The sequence below is a fragment of the Ambystoma mexicanum genome, chromosome 11, assembly GCF_040938575.1.
Source record: "Ambystoma mexicanum isolate Mex_15411 chromosome 11, UKY_AmexF1_1, whole genome shotgun sequence".
Lineage (NCBI taxonomy): Eukaryota > Metazoa > Chordata > Amphibia > Caudata > Ambystomatidae > Ambystoma > Ambystoma mexicanum.
This window is the reverse complement of record NC_090934.1, coordinates 174,786,984-174,810,681: the sequence shown is the minus strand read 5'-3', so window position 1 is coordinate 174,810,681 and position 23,698 is coordinate 174,786,984. Positions and strand designations below refer to the sequence as shown.

General features: G+C 44.1%; 1 protein-coding gene across 1 annotated transcript in view; it reads left to right on the top strand.

Annotated features, from left to right (window-relative positions):
- The window catches only part of TEX46 (testis expressed 46), a 223,760-nt gene that overhangs the window by 10,397 nt on the left and 189,665 nt on the right, over positions 1 to 23,698 (top strand). The gene's annotated exons all lie outside the window — the stretch shown is intronic.

Below are 23,698 nucleotides of genomic sequence, written 5' to 3'. Positions count from 1 at the left end.
CATGTATACAAGAAACTCATCTATCATGTGTTGAAGCAATGATCTCAGATCCCTGTAGATCAAAGAGGCTATTGTAAGTCCTGCGGTGGGAATGTAAAATTGAGTCGCTATACTCCTCAACAAAAAACTAGCATTCAAGATTCTGGGCCCAGATGCTGACACCAATGAGCGAATGGTATGGGTCAAACTGCAGGTTGGGAATGGATCGTGTTTCCATTCTGAATATCTATGGTCCTATCCTACCTGATCCTGGCTTTTGGGTTTCCATGAAACAAATGATTCTCAAAAATGATCTTACCAATCTTATTAAGTGCGGCGATGTTAATCAAGTTCTCGACCCTTTCTTAGATCAAAATCTAAATGTGTGCTCAAAACCTCTAAAACCCACAAATCCTTTGTTAATTGTCTTACTGAGACCGGCCTAGTAGATACATGGAGGCTTTCCCACCCAACGCAGTTGGATTACACATTTCACTCGCCCCCACATGGCACAGTCTAGATTACATCTTCTCTGCCAAATCACTTACCGGCACTATCATTGATTCTTCAATCTCTAATATAATTTCCGATCATGCCCCTGTTTGCACTTGTTTTAACCTTGAGGACATACAAAAAATGTCGTCCAGTCGGAAATTCAATAACTTTCTGTTGTAAGATCAGCAGTTTATCCAATCCGTTCAACCATTCCAACAACAATTCTTTGCTGAACACCTAGACTGTGATACCTCAATAGTTACCAATTGGGACGCGTTAAGGCTGCTCTCAGGGGCCATATCATGGCTTATTCAGGTTAAAAAAAGAAACTACGTAAAAAAGATCTTGATGATCTATAAATCCAACTTTCCAACGCTGAACAACACTTCTATTGTGACTCCAATGCTATGAACCTCCGTCTGGTCTTGGCCCTATGTTTCCAAATTAATAATGAGCTCGCTGAGTTAGCAGCTGGAACTCTATTAAAATATAAGACCAAGATTGAGCAAACTTCCAATAAAGCCAGCAAGCCACTTGACTCTTATCTCAAAACTAGGAAGGAAAGAACATATATATCACACATCAAAGATAAATCTGGGAGCTCCCTTTATCACCCTGATGATATTTTAAATTGTTTTAAGCAATTCTATTCAGACCTTTACACTCCTGAATCTACTGTTCCCTGCGAGAATATTGATTCCTTTCTCAGCAATATCAATAGACATTCTTATTCCCAAATTGATCTTTCTCATTTATAGGGTGATATCTCAGTTCCTGAAATCACTTGCGCCATTAAGGGGTTGGGTAAAGGAAAGACCCCTGGACCAGTTGGTCGTTCTACTGAATACTTTGATCGCTTTGCACATTCCCTAACCCCTAAACTTAAATTGTTATTCTCCTACTTTATCTCCCAGAAATCCTCTTCTGGTTCCTTTTCTGAAGCTCAATTTATCCTATTCCCCAAAGCTGATAAGGATACCACACTTGCCTGGAATTATAGACCAATTTCTCTCATTAATGTTGAAAGCAAGATCTTTGCTAAAATGCTCGCCAACAGAATTGAATCTTCTCTTCCCGCTTTGATAAAATCCAACCAGGTCGGGTGTGTGAGGGGGGCAGAATATATCTGCAAATGCTAAATTATTACTCAACGCCTTTCATGTAATCTCTAAGGATAAGAAAGATAAACAAGGCTACGCTGCTGTTGCACTTTACACGGAAAAAGCTTTCGACCGGGTCAACTGGGAATTTATGTTTCAATCTCTCCGATGGCATGGCTTTGGCGAGCAGTTTATCTCCCTTATTAAACTACTCTACTGTTGCCCCAAATCATCTATTAGCATTAATGGTCAATCCTCTTCTTCTTTCCCTTATGTAGAGGTACTAGACAGGGCTGTCCCCTCTTCCCCATCCTTTAAATTATCTCTCTTGAACCCTTGCTAGAATTTATCAGATTACTGCATATGCAGATGAAATTCTTACCCTTATTAATAATCCCAAACTTCACCTTCCTCATCTGCTTAATAGACTCCATCAATTTTCCCTAGTGTCTGGCTACAAACTTAACAAAGACAAACCGATATTTTACCCCTTAACTCATTTTGTGTTAAACATGACTTAGATGTCTTCGGATTTAAATGGTGCAATGATACACTTAAATATGTTGGTATTCGGTTTGCCTCCTCAGTATGTCATACAGTCAAACTTAACATGCAATTTTGTTAGATAGACTTAGAGAATTAACCTCAATGTGGTCTCCCCTCTACCTTTCCTGATGGGGTCTGCTTGACACCATCAAGATGATGCTGTCCCCTATTGTTTTATATTATTTGCAACTCCTCCCGGCCCCCCTGCCTGTCATGAGCCGCCTGCCATGGAGCCTGTGGTCCCATGTGCAGCTTCATTGCGGCCATTAGAGACTCCATCACGTTCTCCACGCCACGTCTGCAGCGGTCTAGTGTTGCGGCTACACCGTCCATATTAGCCATGCCCTCCCTGAACTCTGTGCGTTGCAACCCTGCTTGGTCAGCCTCATTGTTGCCGTGCAATTTCCTCTGTTGCTTTAACACTTGTTTTCGTTCCTCCTTTCCGCTGTTTTTTCCTTTTCGGGACGTTTCCCACTCACTCTCTGTACTCACAGCGGTCCTCTGGGTGCGCCGCTCTCCTTTGCTCTGCTGTGTTCCTTCAGGGATGTCATCCTCTTCCTCTCGCTCTGCCTTCCCTCGCAGAGGGTTGTTCTTCTCCCACTCGCTCTTCCTCCAGTTTCTCTCCCTCGCTCTTGCTGTTTCCTATATCTCTTCCCTTTTCAGGCATCTGTTGGGTATTGTATGCCTGGTTCCATTATTCATGTTGATTCCCACTATACTCTTGACAAGCCGCTTGTCACAGTACTTTGGTGACTTACCTTGGGTACACACTTACCTGCCTCTCCGTGGAGCCTGCAGAGCCCATTTCCCACTCTACATTGGTGAGGTCGGATCCTCAACACCAGCTATACTGCTGCTTGGGATTTTTTGTGCCTGAACAGGCTTTTCCCCAATTTGTCCCTCAAGGAAGAGGAGTCGCAGGTTGTGCTGCCGGGCTGCTTTTCACTGTTGCTTCCTTCCGAGAGAGACATATTCTAAGAAAAAAATGGAAGAAAGAAGAAGAAGGATTATAGAGCCCGAAGACCCCTGTCATCTGCCACTCCAGACTTTAGTCTGTCAGGAGAGGAGGAGGAGGAAAGTCGGGGACTTTGGGAGGATCAGCCGCAAGGGGTTGACATTGCCTCCATCATTTTTTAAGTCGGTCTGCTCAATTCTTCTCAATTTCTTATGGGGCTCTGGTAAATGTAAAAGGATTGCGGTTTCCAAGTTAAAAGGCCTATATGACATGGGAGAGGTTAGATTTACAGACTTCAAATTCTATCATTCAGCATTCCCTCTTAAACTATCCCTCTGCTGTTTTGCTCCCTCTGATTATTCAGATAATCCTCCTGGTCTGTGTTAGAAAACACTTGGTACATCCTTATGATGTATCTGACCTTACTTAAGTATTTAACCACTCTTCAATAACCCTATCTGACCCCATCAAGGCCTCGGTCTCAGCTCTTAGACTGGTTCTTTTCCCTCACACTAAGACCCCATCCAAGAACCTCACTCAGTTTATTTGGCACAGTAAGCATTTTACTATTAACAATAGAGCGTTATATCGTAAATCCTGGTTGAATAGAGGCATCCGATTTATTCAGCAAATTGCCAATGGCTCCTCCATTCTCTCCTTCCAACAACTGAGAAATCTCTTCTCCATTCCTGTTTCTGACTTCAATTTATATAATAACTTGGTTAATGCCTGCTTTGATGCACTCCATCATTTCTCAAACACCATCCTATCACCTGATGCCTCTAGACTTTTGCTACTAACCATGGTTTCCGATATCAAAGCTTCAAAATGTTATAATGTTTTGACTTCAGGGTGGGTGGTTTGGCCTGCACATTTGAAGTGGGAACATGATCTGGGCTGCGCTTTTAAGTACCACACTTGGTCTCTATTGTACACTAGGATCAGGGGCATATCTACTTCAGCCAACATAACACAACATCTGTTCTTCTTCATTCACAGAGCATTTATTACCCCCTTGAAACTATCCAAATCCAAAAATGATGCAGATGATAAATGTTGGTCGTGTGGTGGTGCCCCTGCCTCCTATAACCCATGTTTTTTGACTGTCCACATGTTTTTAAGTTCTGGCAGGAAGTTTGGAAATTCCTTAAACTCATATTTACAGATGATGTTCCACTATATTTTCTGAACATTTCTTTGGGTAGCTTAGCTGTCACAAACATCAACTCACATGCCTCTGCCAAGCTATATGATTTATTCATTACCTTCGCTCTGAAGCTCATCACTACCAACTGGAAGGATTCGCACAACATATCCATCAGGGGCTGGTGGAACAACATCTGTCATTTTCAAAGAATTGAACTATGCATGGCCGCTTACCTGGAAACTATACCCAAGTACAATGCCAAATGGCCTTTTTTTATTCATTATCTAGACAATTTTAATGAATCATCGCATGGTACCTGATCGTTTAGCATTGTGTCTTTTTATTGCCTGATCCCCTCTTTTTTGATCATCAAATTTTTCCTATGCTATGAATTAAAAATGGCAAATATCATATTGCTATGTTTTCCTTCTGTTCTCGTGTTTGTATTCTGTCTCCTTGTTTGTCCCCCTGTTAGTCTTTTGTTTATGAACTTCAACTCGATTGCAGATCTCACTGTTTTAGAACTTCCCCTATTAACTTGTCTCATGGCCCATCTCATTTGGCAATTATTTTTTCTTTCGAACATGTTTTCGTATTGCCTTTGATTATATTGTGATAAATGTTTTTCTTCATGTGTACCTGCAATGTTACCAACATGTATTGTTCTAAACTTCTTATTATCTTAAAATACCTTCAGCTATCCCTCCGGAAATACCTCCCCTCTCGAGCTCTTCACTCCTCTACCTCCAATTCCCTCAGGGTCAGTTGTTTTTCAAAGAAACGAGCTGGGGGTAGATCTCTGTCTTCTGCTGGGGCCTCCCTCTGGAACAGCCTCCCTGCCACTCTAAAACTTGAGGAGAACCATCTCCGGTTCCTGAGGCACCTCAAGACCTTCCTCTTTTCTTCTGCCTTCGCTCCCCCTCTCCCCTGCTGATCTGTTCTCTCTTGGCACTGTGCACCTAGCCACCCTCTGTCCTCCAGGCCCAGGTACCTGCTCACCCTGCCACCCTCCCGCACTGCCTCCGGGCCACCCCTTACCCTGGGGTCTGTATCTGTACCCATACAGCCCACCCTTTTTCTTCCCGCACTTATCAGACCTACCCTGTGTGCTGCCTTAAACCTAGCACTTGCAAATTGCTGGCTGCACTAGCACTGTTTGTTGCCTTTATTATTTATTTATTATTATTTATCTGTTTCTCCTCTGCTTCGCACTTTCCACTACTCCCCCCTTCCATGCACTTGCCCCCTCCCCCCTCTCCCATGCACTTGCGCGTTCTCAATGTCACTGGGCCTAGTAAGATTGCTGTTTTGTTCTCCCCTGATCCCCTCCCTTGCCTTGTCGCGCTCTGAAACACTGTGTAGAGTACAATAGAAATAAAATATCAATATCAATAAAATCTATTAAACTAAAAAAGAATGTGGCAGGTGTGGAGAGCTGAGTTCAATCATTCTATTCGTGGCCTGTAAAGCAAAGAAAAGAGAAAAGATGAAGCGGCAAGACTGCGCTACTTATTTGCATAAAGCGCAGGGCCTGTGGTTCTCAGGCGTGTGCTTGGCCCCGCATGTACCTTGCCTCGCAGGAGCTCTCCGGGACACGAGCGAGAGCTTCTCACCGTTGCACGCGAGGTGTGGCATTAGTGTGCAATGGCCTGTTACAGGAGCCCCTTAGCCTGCTAGGAAATGTAGATATGTCTCCCAAACTTGCAATGAAAGCAGATATGACATCTGCTAAAACGTACTCTTCTGTGAAGTTTTACAGAAAGTACGTTTCACATTGGGATCTTGTTTCACACTGGTTGTTCCATAGGTTATTTCCACCTTGTCTGTTTGAATCTTGACAGCACTCCCCCTCCCTTGCAAAGGCACAGGTTTACTGGGAATATTTTGCATGAAATACACAGAGGAGCTGAGGAGCATGTACATTGGTTGCGGGTTCCGCCAAACCCCACCCAATCTATGAGATACCAGAGTTGCCTTTGGCGCATGTGGGAATTCAGAATGGCTGTCACTTCATATTTTGGGAAATCTTTTACAAGTACTGGGGGTGGTCTGATTAGTCGTGTGGAAGATGGGGCTGGCCTGAGTAATGCTACGTGGAACACTGGATGGATTCTCACATGAGAGGGGAGTATCACACGTACTGCCACTGGATTAATTATGGTTTCAACCTGGGAATGGCCCGATGTAACGAGGCTGGAATTTACGCCGTCCCGCTATTTGCAGATTTCGTGTTGATAACCACACCCTGTCACCTATTTTGTACACCAGAATCGGCCGTCTTTTTCTGTCAGCATAGTGCTTGTAGGATTCTTTTTCAACATCGAATACATCACCATACCTCTTCTAACTGTGCTGCACAAGCCATTATGGAGGGGAGCTGATCATTGGTTAAACAAGAGACTGGTTGAATGCACAGCTGATTGCCATATGTGCTAAAAAATGGCATATTTTTTGTGATGGTACGAAATTCCATTATTATAGGCCAGTTCAGCTAACCAGATTGAATCAACTCATGCACCTTCATTACCGTGTGTCACACATTGTAGGTATTGTTCAATTGTCTGATTGACGCGCTCTGTTTGGCCGTCCGTTTCGGGATGATAGCTGGTCGACAGACGCATTTGGATGCCAACATTTTTGCAAAATGCTTGCCAGAAGCGTGAGGTAAATGTGGGCCACGGTCAGAAATAATGGGCCTCATTCCGAGGTTGCTGCTAGTCATGGCGCTATCAGCGCCATGGCTAGCGCCATTACCAGTACAGTGTCCGCCCTGGTTCAATGGGGACTTACCGGTCTAGTCCGACCTTTGCGGGACCGGTAAGTCCCCATTGAAAATGCCAATCCCCATTCCCATTTGAGCCCCTATAGGGCTGAATGGGAATGGTGCTAATAACGGTACCGTAAATTACGGTACCGTTATTAGCTCTGAAGTCCCTTTGCCAGTCCCGTCCTTAACACCTGCTAAAACCAGGCGTTAAGGAAGGACCCGCAAAGGGATTACCGGTGACATAACCGGTGCCCGTTATCCCTTTGCGCCTGGGTCGTAATGACCCCCAATGTGTTTTGGGACGCCGTGAAGGTGTACTATATGTTGTAAGAAGAGGTCGACCAGAGCATTGGCTGTTGGTACTCCCTTGCAGGGTATGAAAACGGCCAGTTTTGTGAGTGAATCCACTGCCACTAGTAGAGATGTGAAGCCTTAATTTCCAGGTAGGTCAACTATGAGGTCTAAAGAAATAGTATGCCATGGAGTGGGTGGAGTTGGCAGTTGTCGTAGGTGACCCGGAAGTGTTTGATGGTCAGACTTATTTGTAGAACAGATCTCATAACTCTGTACATACTGACAAATTTGTTGGGACATTTGTGGCCATCAAAAATATTTTTTCACTAGTTTGTGGGTTTTTGTAATGCCTGTATATCCTGCAAATGGAGAATCATGGCACCAGTCTAGGGCTGTTTTCTTAGGGCGGTATTTGGAAGATATAATACTGTAACATGAAAGGGTAGGCCGTCTTTTACTACTTGCTGCTTTAGAGGGTTGTTCCATTGGATCAGACATGGCTTTCCTAATTTGCTAAAATATTTCACCACAGTGACATTACCGTTGATGCGAGATGGAGGCACTGTGGGTCCTGGCTGAATGATATCCTGGTGGGACTGGCTCTGGGTATCTTGAGAGAATGTCTGCTTTCTTGTGTTTGGGTCCTGGGTGGTAAGTGACCCCAAAGTCAAAATTGGCGAAGTACATTGCCCAGCGTAATTGTGTTGCACTAAGCGCTCTTGCAGATTTGAGAAACTGGAGGTCTCTATTGTCGGTTAGCACAGTGATGATATGCTGTGCTCCCATCAAATAGTGGCGCCATGCACCAAATGCCACCTTAATGGCCAGTTATTACCGATATGCGATAGCATAGTTCTGTTCTGCTGGAAGGAGAAAGCCCAGGGCTGTAAGTGGGCCGGGGCCTGCCGGGGCTAGGCCCCGGCAGGCTCCGAAATTTCGTTTTGAAGCGGGGCCCTGCCGGGGCCCACTAATCTCCCCGGGCAGCCCCGGCCACTACAAGAAAAGGCATTTTTTTCTACAGCCTGAAGCTCTCGCTCGTGTGCGAGAGCTTCAGGCTTCAGAAAAAAAAGCCTTTCAGCTATAATGGTGGCGCCGCACCTGCGAGGCATCCCTTTAATCAAGGGATGCACGTGGGCCGGCGCCACCATTATGGAGAAACGTGAGGCCGCTGGAAGCAGAGGCCTTGCTTTCAAAATACTGAAGCTCCCGCGGATTCGCGGGAGTTTCAGTCTTTAGGAAAAAGGCCTCTGCTTTCAGTGGCCTCACCCTTTCAGCCTTTATGGTGACGCTGCCCCTCCCCAGCTGGCGAGGGGCAGCACCACCATTAAGGCTGAATAGGCAGGCGCTGTCCCCTGCCAGGCAAGCCTATGCAAAATAAATGCAGAGATCAGCACCCTCTCCCCCATAGGGGAGAGGGTGCTAATCTCTACAAAAGGCTGCCTGGCAGGGGTGACAGTAGCCCATTGAGCCGGGGCTAGTCAAGGGGGCGTGGCCTAACGGCCCATCAAGACCCCGTTGTTAGGCTACGCCCCCTCGATGGGCCCCGGCTCGATTTGTAGTGCCACTTAAGGCATTGAGAAAGCCTGAGAAGGTTCCGGGTGTAGCAGCACTGCCTGTATTAGAGATCGGAAGCTAGTTTCAGCTGCTTCATCCCAATGCAATGGAACTCCCTTTTTTAGAAGGCGTGTGACTCGTAGCACCTTCTTGACAAACCCATCAATAAAACGCTGGTATAAATTAGCAAAGCCCAAAACGGTTTGCATATCCTTGACGGAAGCTGGTGATGGCCAATCTAGAATGGATTGCATTTTCATGTTGTCCATTGTTACACCTTCAAGAGACAAAACGAACCACAGGAATTCCATGCTAGCCCGATGGAACTCGCATTTCTCAAGTGTGATTCGCAGGTGTGGATTTGATCCTGCGTGTAGCTTGTCTTACCTACTGGGAGCTCTCCGCGGTAACATCAGTTCAGGTCGGAAGCAGTAGCTATTAACGCCATGGCTGCCTCCAAACACGGGTCCGGGTTCCTTGAATGAGGAATTCCCGGGCCATTCCAACCTTGGAGGACCCGGTAATTGCTCATTCAAAATACCCATCCCCATTCCCATTCTAGCCGCCATAGGGCTCAATGGGAATGGGGAGAGAGCTAATAACGGGCTTGTTAATAACGGACCTGTTATTAGCTCCCTGGTCCTTTAGCGGCTCCCGCTAAGGGACCTCATAATGCAGCGGTAAAGGGTTAACGGCACCGGCATCCTTACTGGCGCCGTTAACCCCTTACCGCCGCACTCGTAAAGAGGCCCCAAGAGTTTCTCGCCGTTGTGTGTGCATGCGCGTTCAGTCGGGTGTGGCTTGGGTGTGCAATGGCCTGTTACAAGAGCTTGTGCCCGGCCCCTTAGCCTGCTGGGAAATATAGTTCTGTCTCCCAACCTTGTTGCCACACCTGTAATGAAAACAAATATGACATCTGCTAAAACGTGCTCTTCTGTCAGGTTTTCCTGAAAGTACATGTTAAACATTGGTGTCTTGCTTCATACTGGTTGCCCCATAGGTTATTGCCACCTTGCCTGGTTGAATCTTCACAATGTGAATGCTGTAGTCTGTATGACTTTATGTTGTTTGTGTGCGTTTGTGAATGAGATAGTGTGTATGTTATTTGAGTGCATAATGAGCAAAACCAACTGGAGTATGTTCTTATGTTGCCATACTGGTCTACATTGGTGCATGCAGGTCGCACATGTTGGACAGTGGCATGGCTTTTTAATGGCTTCATGGCAAGGCAACATGGCACATTTTCTTGTGTGGAGGGGTGTTCCTTGGTGCAGGCAGCATGCACATGTTTTCTTACATATAATTTTACTGGTATTATGGGCAAAGCCAACATGATGCTTATGCGTGTGGGGTGGCTACATTGGTGCTGTCAGCGTGTGTTTTCTTCCAAAGGATGCAGCATTTGTACTGTGGTTATGGGCAAAAGGAACAGGATAATGATTGTTCTCATCTTGGGTGGGTATTGATTGGTGCAGGAAAACATGCACATGTTTTATTACAGTGGGCATAGCATTTTTACTGGCATTATAGGCAAAGGCAACATGATGATCAGTGTACTTATGTGGGCGGTTCATTGGTGCAGGCAGTGTGCACATGTTCTCCAGAGGGGATAGCATTTATACTGGTATTAGGGGCAACTCCAACATGATGATGAGTGTTTTGTATGTGGTCAGGAGTTTATTTTTAATTTTTTTATTTTTTATTGGTTTAATTAAACCTTTAAACAAAGAAGAAACAGAATACATCACAAATCACAAATCACAAAGGGGCCCTATCCCCTCAATGTCAAGTCAGCAACTAATCATCGTATTGTTGAACCTTCCTTTAAGTTATTTTTATAGAAGAATGTGTGAGTCTCACGCAGTTACTGTTTTCAGAGTTGTTTTCTCCGCATCTAAGCGATCTTTTAAGACTCGGAGGAACATCACCAATGCAAGCATCAACGGTCTGTGTTATCCGTCAAACAGAGCTTTCCACCATTCTTCTATAGTTAGTGTTTATTGTTTGCTGATGATTGGGTTGAAGGTTGTTTTTCTGTGTTGAAGAAACGCAGGGCAGAACATCGTCAAGTGTTTCAAAGTCTCTTTAGGGGCACCACAGAATCTACATATTAGAGACATATCAGCAAATTGCGTCCAGGTGCTTAAGCATTCCTTCGTTGGCATTATGTTGAGCCTGAAGTGCATATAGAGCGCTCTCGAGTGATGATCAGGAAAGCAAGTCAAGTAGGTTTGCAGCTTGCCATAGGCTCTTTCTTCCCCAGGTACATTTGTCATCAATTTTGCTTTCGGCGTAGGTCACAGATGTTAATCCAGTCGGCTCACCAGTTTTTTCTTGGCCAGCTCTGGGTCGTCAATAAGAGTTTGTAAGGTAATGTCGTACTGCTCTAAAACATCAAGACAGAATGCATTCCATTTTGAAAGAATCATGTACGTTTTGTCCAAATGCGTTTTGTGTAGAATACGAATTTGTGGCGCTGGGACCACTAGCATCGTTTTTCTGTAGAGGCTCAGCAGGTTCCACGATACTCTTGCCTGTATTGAAATGTATCCCAGTTCATATCTTATACAGACCGTTGAAGAACTCTTTGGCAAGTGCAACACTTTTGACCAAAACATATTTTCAAGGGAGTTCCATAGTAAGCCTGAACAACCAAAAGCGTTTCCCCCGCCATAGATCAGGGCTGGGATAGCTTTTTGTTGGAAGAAGATGATAGTTGGCTTCAATGAGAATTTCCCATATTTTTTGTTAATCAAACTAGCTTGGCATGCCAGCTGACGACATTTACTTTTAGAGACCTCGACCCATGGTGCATCATTTCGACTTGCACTGAATTTCATGCCCAAATAGGTGGTGTTTTTCACAATCTTGACTTGTTCATTTGCAAGATACCAATTGAAATTCTTTCTATTCATTCTGGTGCTTGTCAATTTTTCAAGAATTATTATTTCATATTTCTGTTTGTTTATGATCAGCCCATTTGTTGTTAAGTAGGTTTCAAGAATCGTGAGCTTCTGTTGGAGGCCTATTGGTGTGAGGTCAATTAAGATAAGGTCATCTGCGTATGCCAGATAATTCATGTAGGTACTGTGTATTTTTGCCGGAAACACATTTGCACCATTGAAGATGTCATTAATGTCCGATGTAAACAAATTGAAAATGATAGCTGCCAAAGGGCATTTGGAGCAGATAGCGTGCGTTTTCTATCAAGTCTGATCTTGATAGTGGTATTTGAATGTAACTCACGAATGGCAGCTAACAGGCTGGGCGGACAATTCCATGCATTCAGTTTTTTCCACAGCAGCTCTCTATTTATGCTGTCGAATGCATGTGAAAGATCAATTAAGGCTAAGTAGACTTTGGTGTTGGCTCTGTGAGCTTCCATTTTCAGCAGGTTTAGGAGTAGCAGGTTCACTCCACATCCTACCCCCTTTCCAAAACCTGCTTGTCTAGGGTCCACGTGAGTCAATTCTTTGGCCCAATGAAGTAATTTTTGTTGGAGGAGGGTTGCATACATTTTCCCCAGCACATCAAGCAAGTCTATCGGTCTGTAATTTTTAGGGTTCATTCTGTCTACTCTTTTGAAAATTGGAACAATCACGGCGCTCTTCCATGATTTTGGAGTGGTGCAACACTTGCCTATTTTGTCAAACAAAATGACACAGAAGTCGGCCCATTGTTCAGGATGTCGCTTAATGGTGTAATTCGTTAGGCCGTCCGGGCCTGGTGCTCGAGAGGCCTTAGCACCTTTGATCACTAGAAGAATGTCATCTCTTTGGAACACTAAGTCCCAGTGAGTCAGTGGTGGCGCTTTCCATGCCTCAGTTACTTCATCCTTACAAAAAAGGTTATTGTAAAACGATGCCCATTCAGTCTCTGAAACTGAATTTGACTGTAGTGCATTTTGTGGGGTTAAGCTGTTATTTATCAGCCTCCAAAAGTCAGTGGTGTTTTTGTTAGCCATTTTCGATGACATGAGTTGAGAGTCGTTTTGTAGCATAATGATCTTGTGCGACTTTATCCAGTTCTTATAAGTTTGTTTAATTAATCTTTTACACTCAAAGATGTTAGCGTTTGAAAGAGTTTGAGCTTTTCTTAGGTCGTGTCGCATCAATCTTTTCCGTTGTAGTATTTCAAGATCAAAAGTATGCTTTGGATTAAAATTCACGTGTTTTAAGATGTTTTTGTGTTCTTTAAATTGAGACAACAGATATTCATATTCAACAGATCGCAATGTCGATTGAAAATCTGAGGTGATTGTATTTACCTCATCATCTTATAGATGTAGACGAAGCCAACATGTACCAGTTCTAACGTTTACGTTGGGTGTGGTAGTTGAATTTTAACTGCACCATGTCATGATCGCTGTGAGCCATTTTAATGACTTCAAGGCGAGTGGTCTTTATGTGGATAGATTCAGAAACAAATATATAGTCCAGTATCAAACTTTGTCCAGTTCTGCTCCAGGTTGCTTGCGCTGGGATGTCCCCGGTTTTGTTACCGTTCAGTATTGTTAGCCCACGCAGGTCCATCTCAAGACACCATTGATTTGATAGCTGGACATGTCAGATGATCATTTTCCTGTTGCCACTGGTGCGGTCCTGCAATCTAATGCAGTCAATGTTCAAGTCGCCACATATGATTAGCTCGTCCTGATTTTCTTTGTCAATCAACTCATCAATCGTGGCTGAGACTTGATTAATAAATGCCACGCCTCCTGTTGCCGAGTGGTTCCAGTATAAATTTATGATGTAAAGCAAAGGCACCTTAGGATTGTCTAAATGGGTTGAGCTAACCACTGAAACCTGAATATATGGAGAAACGTTCACCGATCTCTCGATCCTAAATCCGGAAGCTTTCTTTACCGCCAATAGCAGGCCAGCCATTGGTCTGCCCTTTGCCTGCTTTATGGCTGGAGTAATAGCTGTCTCAAAGCCTTCAATGCCTGGAACTTCGGATAACCACGTTTCTTGTAAGCAGATTATGTCCAGGTCTTCTGCCCAAACAGTCGAGAAAAGATGCAAGAAGCCTCTTGTGTTCCAGGAACCCATTGTGCAGTTCTTTGAACCACAGTGGGCCTGGCGTTACTTATCCTGGTTTAAATTCAGGGCGCCGGCTACCCAGACCCAGTTGTTAGCTTGTTTTTCTGAGTTGGTGGCCAGCTCTGTTCCATCACGTTTGGAGCTAGATCTTTGAGCCCCTTGCATTGTTATCCTTATCAGATCTTCCATCTGTGAATTCGCAGATGAGACAGAGTTTTTGATGTCGGGACTCAGAACTGTCGTCGTGATCTGTGCATTAGCTAGATCTCTTACTGTTGCATTTTTTGCCCTTTCGGCTTCACAGGCAGACACATTGATTGGGGCGTTTCGTGTGGATCCCGACACAGAACGGTCTGCCACTTTAGAGATGTCAAATCCCAATGACATCAGCACTGGGCCAGCCTCAAGCAAAGTTTCCACAATCAATTTGGATTGGACATCGAGTATCACAGCATCATTTTTATTTTCATTGAAGAATTCACTTTCAGGTCCTCAGATTCGATCGCTCTAAGTGTAGGAACAAGACATAACCACAATACGTTGTGGCGGTTCAAGATTAGATCATCTGAGGACCATATACGTTCTAATAGTACCTAAATGAACACAGACAGTTCTCAGTCTCACTGCGCTGAACAGTGCAATAGTGACAGGTGTTCCAAGTAATTCAAAGAAGGAGGGATTTCTCATGAGTCCAATGAGTTTAATAATGAAGTAGCCTGACACGTGTTTCGAGTCATCACGACTCTTCATCTGAGGCTAAACATAATGCACAACATAATGATGAACAAAAATAGTACAGCACAACATAAACAGTTTGAATGAAAGTCGTCCATTGTGAAAAAAATCAATAAAAAAATTGATAAGTACATTAGTAAGGACATTCAACCAAAAGGGCAAACACAAGTGCAGGTAGGCCAAAAAGAACAGCAGTTACAGCATATATATTAAGATCAAATCAAATAGCAACAAACGAAAATAATAAAAAATAATAGATAAATAAGATTGGCACAGTACCATATTAGGAGGGGATTGAATTGAATGGAGAATCCATAGGTTATGGGATGCATGTAAGAAACACGGGTAAAGAAACAAACAAGTTGCAAGGAGTTAGTTATAATGCATCCACGGAACAGCTATGGCAGCGCAGTCAAAGAGGCAAACGCCGCCAAATAAAAACAAAATTGGAATCATAAATAAAAGGTACCTGAAAGTTTCAAGAGCTAGCATAACCAATTACATATTTCGTGGCCAGTGCCAGATGCACTCTCTAAAAATGAAGAGAAAAGAAAAGATTTTTATTTTATATGAAGTGTTTAAATACTCTGTTCAAGCACAAATGTGAAATTAAGGAAGAACAAGAGAGTGTGAGATTAAATGACAAATCATACCTCACTGCTTCGCAATTGCGGAACTCTGTAAGGGAAAAGAAATTCCCTCAGCATCACTTAAACATGGACAAATTAACGTAACAACTGTGATTGCTAAAATGCAGCTACCCAGAGTGCCAGAGGAAACCCAAAACACAAAAGCATGGCGTGCATGCGCAAATAGGAATGGGCAAAAGCTAAAAATTGACTTTCTCTAAACTTAATTGAGACGTGCTGATGCACTAATTAGAAGTATCATAGCGGCCAGGGGGGCGTGGAAAACCGTCTTAACTGTGCAATGCTGCTGAACTGAATGAAATGAAATAAGCCCAGACCATAGAGATAGAAACAGGACTATTTAAATACACAAGGTATTTTAGAACATGGCCGATTAGGTCAAGAAAGAAAACCGCCATATTGGAATGATGGAAATGAAATGAATACCTCAGGAGTGAATTTGCCCCAAAAAGTAAGGAGCTTACCAAACGCCGCAAAACAGCAGAGATTAACCTGTTCTGAATTTAAAAATTAGCAGGGCTGGAATTCCACAAAAATGTACATAAAATGCGTTGCACAGCAAAAATTTTACTAATTGCAAAAAATGGAGCCCCGGAGGGCGCCAAGATAAATATATACTAGTAAGGCCTGAGAACGAGAGGAAATTTGCGCCTCGTGCACCAATTGCTGTTGAGCTGAATAACCAAAAGGAAAAACGAGTTCATATAGTTGAAGGGGATTAGACCGCAGAGAATTGCGACTACTAGAGCATGCTAGTAGGGACCAAATTGGGGAAAGATGTTAAATAAATTGTGCATCTGCTATCTGTAAATGCGCTGCTATAGAAAAATGTGAGGTAACGGGACTGCAAACAGTCATTGTAGAGGGATAACTAGACCCCACACGATTATAAATGACCACTTGGGTGTAAATAAAGTACTCATGTCCACAAAAAAAGGGAAGGGAAGACATGATACCTGTGTAAAATAAAGAAGAGAACAACAGTAGGTTTTCACAAAAAGGTTGCAAATTCATGGTCTGAATTTAGACCTCTAAACACAGTATGATATTTACAGATGAGTCTCGCTTCTAACTGGCGTCATTTGAGCGTGAGATTGCCCCCTCTAGGCGGCAATGACACTTTGCAAAGGCCCACAAATCGAATGTCATCCTTACTATCTAATTGATGCAGTTTTTGCCAGTGATTGGCCAGTGGGTATTTGGATTCCTGGCTGCCAATTGTGTCGAGATGTTCCCGAATACGAGTATTAAGGGGCCTGATGGTGCTGCCTATATATTGCAGTCCACATGTACAAATAATATAGTAAACCACAAACTTTGAATTGCAATTGAGGAATGGTTTAATAGTGTGGTCTCCCCTATCTCCAAAGGAGACCTTTGAAGTTTCCAGAGTGTACTTGCACATGCTGCAGAATCCACATTTGTGAAAACCAGCAGCACGGGCAGAGTCTAACCACGTAGATTTAGGAGTGAGTGGACACATAAATGAAGGGCAGAGTTTATTTTTAAGAGATTTCCCTTTGCTAAATGTTCTATTAACAGAGGGATCAAGCCAGTTGACAATGTCAGAATCTAAATGGAGCAGGTACCAATGTTTCTCCAGAATTCTGTGGATCTTGTGACTATCTGAATTGTATCTAGTAATAAACCTGATTTTTTGAGGCAGAGGCGATTTCTCGCGAGTTTTAGGAGTTAGCAGATCCGCTCTTTTCAGCTGACGTACTGACATGAGTGCCTTGTCGAGGCAGCTATGTTGATAGCCCCTCTCCAAGAACCGGGATTTGATAGCGATACTTTCTTGATCAAAGTACAAGGGTTCGGAACAGTTTCTCTTAGCACGAATATACTTTCCTTTAGGAATATTCGCTATGACATGATTTTTGTGACAGCTGTCCGCATGTAATATTGAATTGACAGAAGTGGATTTACGAAAAGTTTTTGTCACCAACCCATTTGGAGTAACATCAATTGAAAGGTCCAAAAAATCTAGGTGAGTCTGACTGTAGGTCAAAGTAAATTGTATACCCCAATCATTATTGTTGAGATAGGCCACAAATTCAAGCAAGAGTTCTTGTGTACCAGTCCAAATTAACATTAACAAAACATCATCAATATAACGTTTCCACAGTTTCATGTAAGGTAAAAAAGCTTAATTCCCAAATACAAATATTTGTTCAAATGAATGCATGAATGCGTTGGCCAAAGTGGTGCGAAGCTAGCACCCATGGCCACTCCAATTAGTTGCTTAAAGTACATATTATTGAAAACAAAAACATTATTCTGTAAAGTAAACAGAAACAATTCTTTAACCATCAAAATGTGTTCGAAAAATGATGCAGAAAATTCACAGAAAAGAAAGTCCACACTTACTAATGCTTTGTGATGATCAATAGAGGTATATAATGCTTTTACATCCAGAGTAACAAGCCAGCTGTTATTTTGAAAATCTAAACTGTCAAGAATTTGTAAAGTGTGCATGGTATCTCTAATGTATGTAGGAGTGTTAAGCGCCACTGGTAACAGGAATTCATAAACAATTCATCAATATACCAGAAGGGAGACCAATAGTGAGTGGGAGCGGTGGTACATTGGAACCTATCTCTGTCTATATCAATGAATTCCTGTTACCAGTGGTGCTTAACACTGGACGACTTTCATTGAAACTGTTTATGTTGTGCTGTACTATTTTTGTTCATCATTATGTTGTGCATTATGTTTAGCCTCAGATGAAGAGTTGGTGATGACTCGAAACATGTGTTAGGCTACTTCATTATTAAACTCATTGGACTCATGAGAAATCCCTCCTTCTTTGAATTACTTGGAACACCTTTCACTATTGCACTGTTCAGCGCAGTGAGACTGAGAACTGTCTGTGTTCATTTAGGTTCTTAACTGTGGGTGGCATCTGGCAGTGCTCCCACACCCCTCAGCAACCTGCAGCTTTAGTGCTTCCCTAATTTCTTCAGTGTACAAGCGCTATGGACTTTGACTTGTTCTGCCAAACCTGTGTGTTTACGTTCTAATAGTACTTAATGCAAGTGTTGTGTTTTTTGTGTAGCCAAATTAGCCTTTGTTCCTACAGTTGTTAGTGGCGTGAATCTCTTAGTGTCAGATGATTTGGCTTGGTTGTTCGTAGAGGCTTGTGTGAGGTCCCTTGTGTCTTTCTATTGTTGGAGTCCTTAAGAAGTTCATTTGTGACACATGTAGCTTTGTACTTCAGAGATGAAGACGTGGCCAACTTCTTTCTTTTCTCATCAAGCGTCATGAACGTTACGGGAAGTTGGGGACGTTCTTCTTGTGCTGTAAATGAGTGATGTATCACTTGAAACACACTCTTCTCTGCATTTTAGATGGAGGCGGGCTCTTTATTTCTCTCGGATCGCCCTTCTCAGGCTGATTCGAGGTCGCTGGTCCAATTTTATCATCGTTGGTCTTGAGCATGGGTTGTTGAAATTCCACAGGATTTGCGCCTCTATTACCAGGAAGCAGTCCTTTGTCAGCACTTGCTCCCTTTATTCCTGGATTGTCTTGAAGTTCAATTTCAGCAGGTTCCAAAGTTGGATCGTCTTCAGTTGGATCAACAGTCTCAACATCTTCATAAATTGACATATTCAACAGATCCGCAGAAATGTCGCTAGAGCTGAGGATGACAGTCGGAGCTTCAGTGTCCACAGAAGGCTCTTCCTTTACAGCCGTTTTTAATTTCTCACTTTTTCCATTTACAACTGTTTTGTTTAAGGTCACATTCACAGTTTTAATGTTATGTAAAAATGTACGTGAGTCAATTCCTCGTTTTCTTCTCTTTAGAGGTTGATTTATAGGTTTTTAGGTTTGCGCTCATCACTTGACGTTGAATTGGTTGCTGGTCTTGAGTGTTTGCTAGTTTTTTGAATATGTTATATAGATCCGGTGTCTTATCATTGCCATCATTCGTTGAGGGCAAGTTGGGTGTATTATAGCTCTGAGGATTTAAGCACGTATTAGATGTTGAGGCCATATGGGGGTCTTTCAAGGCCAAGTTCCCTATAGCTTGGCTCACTTTTAGAAGTGTGCTGAATTGGGAGAGTTGCCGGTTCTCAATCGAATGTGGCGTGTGAACTTCCAATAACGTAGAGGCTCTCACTTATTTTTCAGCAACAGGTATCACTCCGACATATTGTTGTGAGGTTGGTTCAGTTGGTAATAGCTTATCTTGGATCAAAGTTACTTCATCTATGGACAAGCACTCAGGCCTACCATTGTCTCTATTAGAGACCTGTTTCATAGAAGACATTCCTGGCTTTTCCGAATCTTTGTTCGGTGTGCCTGATGGCATGGTCTTAGTAGGACTGTCTTGGATCGACGGTGGAGAAGATTGACATTCAGCACATATGAGTTTAGCACATGAAAGTTTTGTATCTTTGTTTTGTTGAAAAATGTTCAGTGCTTCTTTAGCTACTTCTGCTAGAAATTTTTTATCATGTTAGCATTTTTGGTGAACTCCGCCATTGTATCCAAGGCCCAGTCAGTCTTCTTGGTCATCCTGTAAAGTGCCTCCTTCTGGACACTGTGTGTGTTTTTAAAAGACAGGAGTTTGTTGTTCATAGAAGAGACCACACTAGCGAGATCTTTAATATTCTCATTAAGCTGTTCATACATCATGATGAAAGGCGCCATTGAGATTGTCATAGACTATATTATGATAGCTTGCGAGTCTTTTGAGTGTTGCACGTTTCTCGTTGCGTCGTCATGGAAATTCTCATAATGATTGCGTCGCCTCTGATGGTGAGCCGGCTGTCTGATCTTTGGAAAAGGCCGTTCCATTATGGATGAGTCAGAAGATGATATCTCTGATGACGTAGCGGCAGGTACATTTCTGTCTTGCATCATTTCCTCACTTAGTGAGTTTACTGAACTTGTGGACATTGAGTTCACCATTTAGATTTTTTTTTCTGTGAGCATCTAATGTTGGGAAAAATGCTCGAATCGACTCTCCTTCATTTGAGGAAAGGCATTGCGTCCGTGATTTTCACTTGTTGAAACATTTCCACAGTCAGATTTGAGCTTGCGGGCTGTTCAATGGGGGACTCTAACACAGCAACAGTATTTTTGTTAGGAGTGGATGAAGTCCTTTCTTTGTTTAACCGTGTGAGGTCAAACAGAACTTTGTTTACCACGTCCAGTGAATTTCTTCTATTTTCAAGGGCGTTTGGCACTTTGCAATCTGTTGCAGCTGATGGCAACTGTGTGTGAGCAACACTTGTTGATTTAATTAGCCTCGATTTCAGGTGGTCGTGTGAGGGGCAAAACATATTGTCCACATCCTCTAGAGCCGTCTCACCTCCTGTGCTGCTTAGTGGCGACGGTGCAAGATTTTCCACAGTGCTAAAGAAACGAGCGTGCGGGGAGCCTGAATTCAAATACCTGTTCGTGCTTAAACATACGTTTAGAACACTCGCCATGAGTGAAGCTCTCCTTTCATCCGCACCGCCCGCATGGTCATGTGAGCCATTCAAGCACCCAATGTTAGCTGGTACAGGATGGGAAAAAATAAAAGGTAAAAAAGTCGAAAAAAGGGGAGAGGAAGAGGGAAAAAGAAACAAATAAAAGGATAAGGGGGTGAAGAAAGAGGGAAGAAAGAGGGAAGGGAGGGGGAAGGGAAGGGAAAAGGAAAAAGGAAGGAGGGAGAAAGGACAAAAGGCTCTAGTCCACGCAGGAAACCAAGAGAGGCAAGTCAGAGGAAGAGAACACAGCCGTCCTGTACTCCAGTACCTCCACGGACTTCCTCGGACTCCTCAGACTCTGCCAGACTCTGTGCACGCTCCGCAGGGGGAAGCAGTTTTAGTAGCAAAACACGCCCAGTGTAATAGACACAGAAGAGTTGAAGCAGGGTATCCAGGAAAGCAGACTCCACTCCTAACACTCCTCAGACTCTGCCAGACTAGGAGTTTCATTGGTGCTGTCAGCATGCACACTGTCATGACCACAGCCTCCAAGGAGTCAGGTTTAGCTCAACTGCCTCGGAAGCTGGGTCACAACTTCATTTCCAGGCACCCATCGGCTCCCATAGGGGCCTTATGGACCTTGTCCTGGCGCCAGTGGCGCCAGGCTCATAAGGGGACTCAGTCCCGGCACAGGACGTGCCGGGCTCATGATGTAAGGAATGGTGCTTGGGTGGACCTACCTGCTGCAGACCATGCTGCTCACTCACCTGCAGGATGAAATCCTCATCCATCCATGGCTGGAACTACTTTACCTCTGGGTGTGGCCAGCACCACTCCCTGGGACTGGATACTGGAACTATTCTGGAAGCTGGGACTTCTTACCTGGGCGAGGCTGCTGTGGAAGGAGACACCTAAGCACTCCAGTAAGCTATTTAAACCAGGCCCGATCAGAGCAACGTGCTTCGCGTTATTCTGCAATAGCAGCAGGACGCTCACCGTGTCAGCTCCAGAGAATCTTCAACTTCTGCATCTGGGGAAGAAAAATCCGCAATCTTACCTTCCAAAATACCATCTTCGTCTTCAGCAGCATCTGAAAAGGGAAAAGAACACCAGGTTAGCACGAGATAAAAACCAGCGCAGCACTTACCCAGTCCATCGGTGCATCTCAAGCCACGGGCTGCAGCTTTCCATTTTTTCCGGCACCCTGTGGAAGCAAAGACATTGGTTAGTAAACCTCCGTGAAACTTTCCTTACCTGCGCTGCATTCTTCTCGCCTCCGCCGACGCTGCTACTCGCATCTGCAAAACAAAAGGACATCATTAAGAAATACAAAACTCCATCTATACGCACGTGTTTTGGGCAGCGCTCATCTTTCTCACTCCTCGGTGCATTCCTCGACATCCATTTTTCTACCCAGCTGCTTCTGCGACCTGAAAAAGGAAAAGAGACATTAAGAAGTGCTTTTAACTTCGAATTGACATTTTCTACTTACTTGCCTGCAATACCTTCGCCATTCCATCGCTCTCCGGACCTCCATATTCAAGCAACCGCCGTTCGTGCTGCTAACAACGGCCTAGCTCCAAATCTTCATCCTCTGCAACCAAGAGGCTGGACAATCAACCAGTGAAGTAACTGGCTTCGGCGCCCCTGCACAGACGCAGGATGGAGAGCTCCGCTTTCACCTACATAAGGTGAGCACATTTAGCCTACGAACTACTTGGGAGTACCAGGAAGGGGAGGCAGCTTACCCAGTCAGGCTTATATATCCATATTAACCCCTTGCTCTCATAATTGCAGACATCTCACCCTTCAGATCAAGATCTCAGTGAGGAAAGGGCCTTTCCAGGGTGGCATTCGAGGCCTGCGCGTGACCCTAGAAGACTCCAAGAACCCCCAGCCCAGACCTGCGCCTCCGAGGGATTCAGGTGAGCGTTACAGAACGCGAAGCCTACCGCAATTTTCCCACCCAGGCGCAATGGAAACCTCGGACACAGATCAACTGGCTCAATTGCTTGGGGAACTAAGGGCAGAAGTACACGCATCTCGCCAAGAAACAAACGCTTTACGAAGGGAGTTGATCATTGCCAAGGAACGGACGGATGATCTGGCCAGACAGTTGCTACAGGCTCAAGCGGGACAGACGCCACTGCCTCCCTATGGAGGGGGCGGCACTCCTACAACCTCAAGTAATCCGGTGCAAATTAATCTGCCAGGGAATGTGCCTTTGGCCCCGCCCGAACGTTTTTCCGGTGATCCAAAGCGATATGCAGTATTCATCAATCAATGCCGCTTGCACTTTCTGTGTAGACCCGCCGCATTCCCAACGGACCAAGCCAAGGTAGCGTTTGTACTTTCCTATCTTAGCGGTAGTGCTGCAGATTGGTCCATTCCTCTCGTGACACAGGATGACCCGCTCCTCTATAACTTTCAAGACTTTCAGACCAGTATGGAAAAGTTGTTCGCAAGACATTCACAGGGGCAGGCCTTGGACAATGAACTCCTGTCACTCAGACAAGGTAATCAGGATCTCCTGGCTTACATAGCGTCCTTTAATAGACTGGTGGTTGAGACCAGGTGGCCTGAAGATAAGAGAATCACGCTCTTCTACAGAGGTCTACGTTGGGAACTTAAAGACGTTTTAGCACAGGTGGTTAATCCGCCGCAAGACTGTTCAGATTATATCGACCTAGTAGTCCAATTAGATCATCGGCTACAGAACAGGAAGACCGATCGATCCAGATTTGAAACCCGGGTACTTTCAAGACCTCAGAGCTCCGCTAAAGGGAATGACTCCGTGGAACCAATGCAAATAGGAGTAGTAAAAGGACCATTAACTCAGAAAGAACGGGAAAGAAGAAGGCAATTACAGCTGTGCCTATACTGTGGGAATTCTGGACATTTCCTTCGTGATTGCTCAGTGAAACCGGTCAAGAAGACCGTAGGAGTTTTGTAACGCTCACCTGATTCCCGTAGAGGCGCCGGTCTTGACTGGGCGTATACCGTATCTGCAA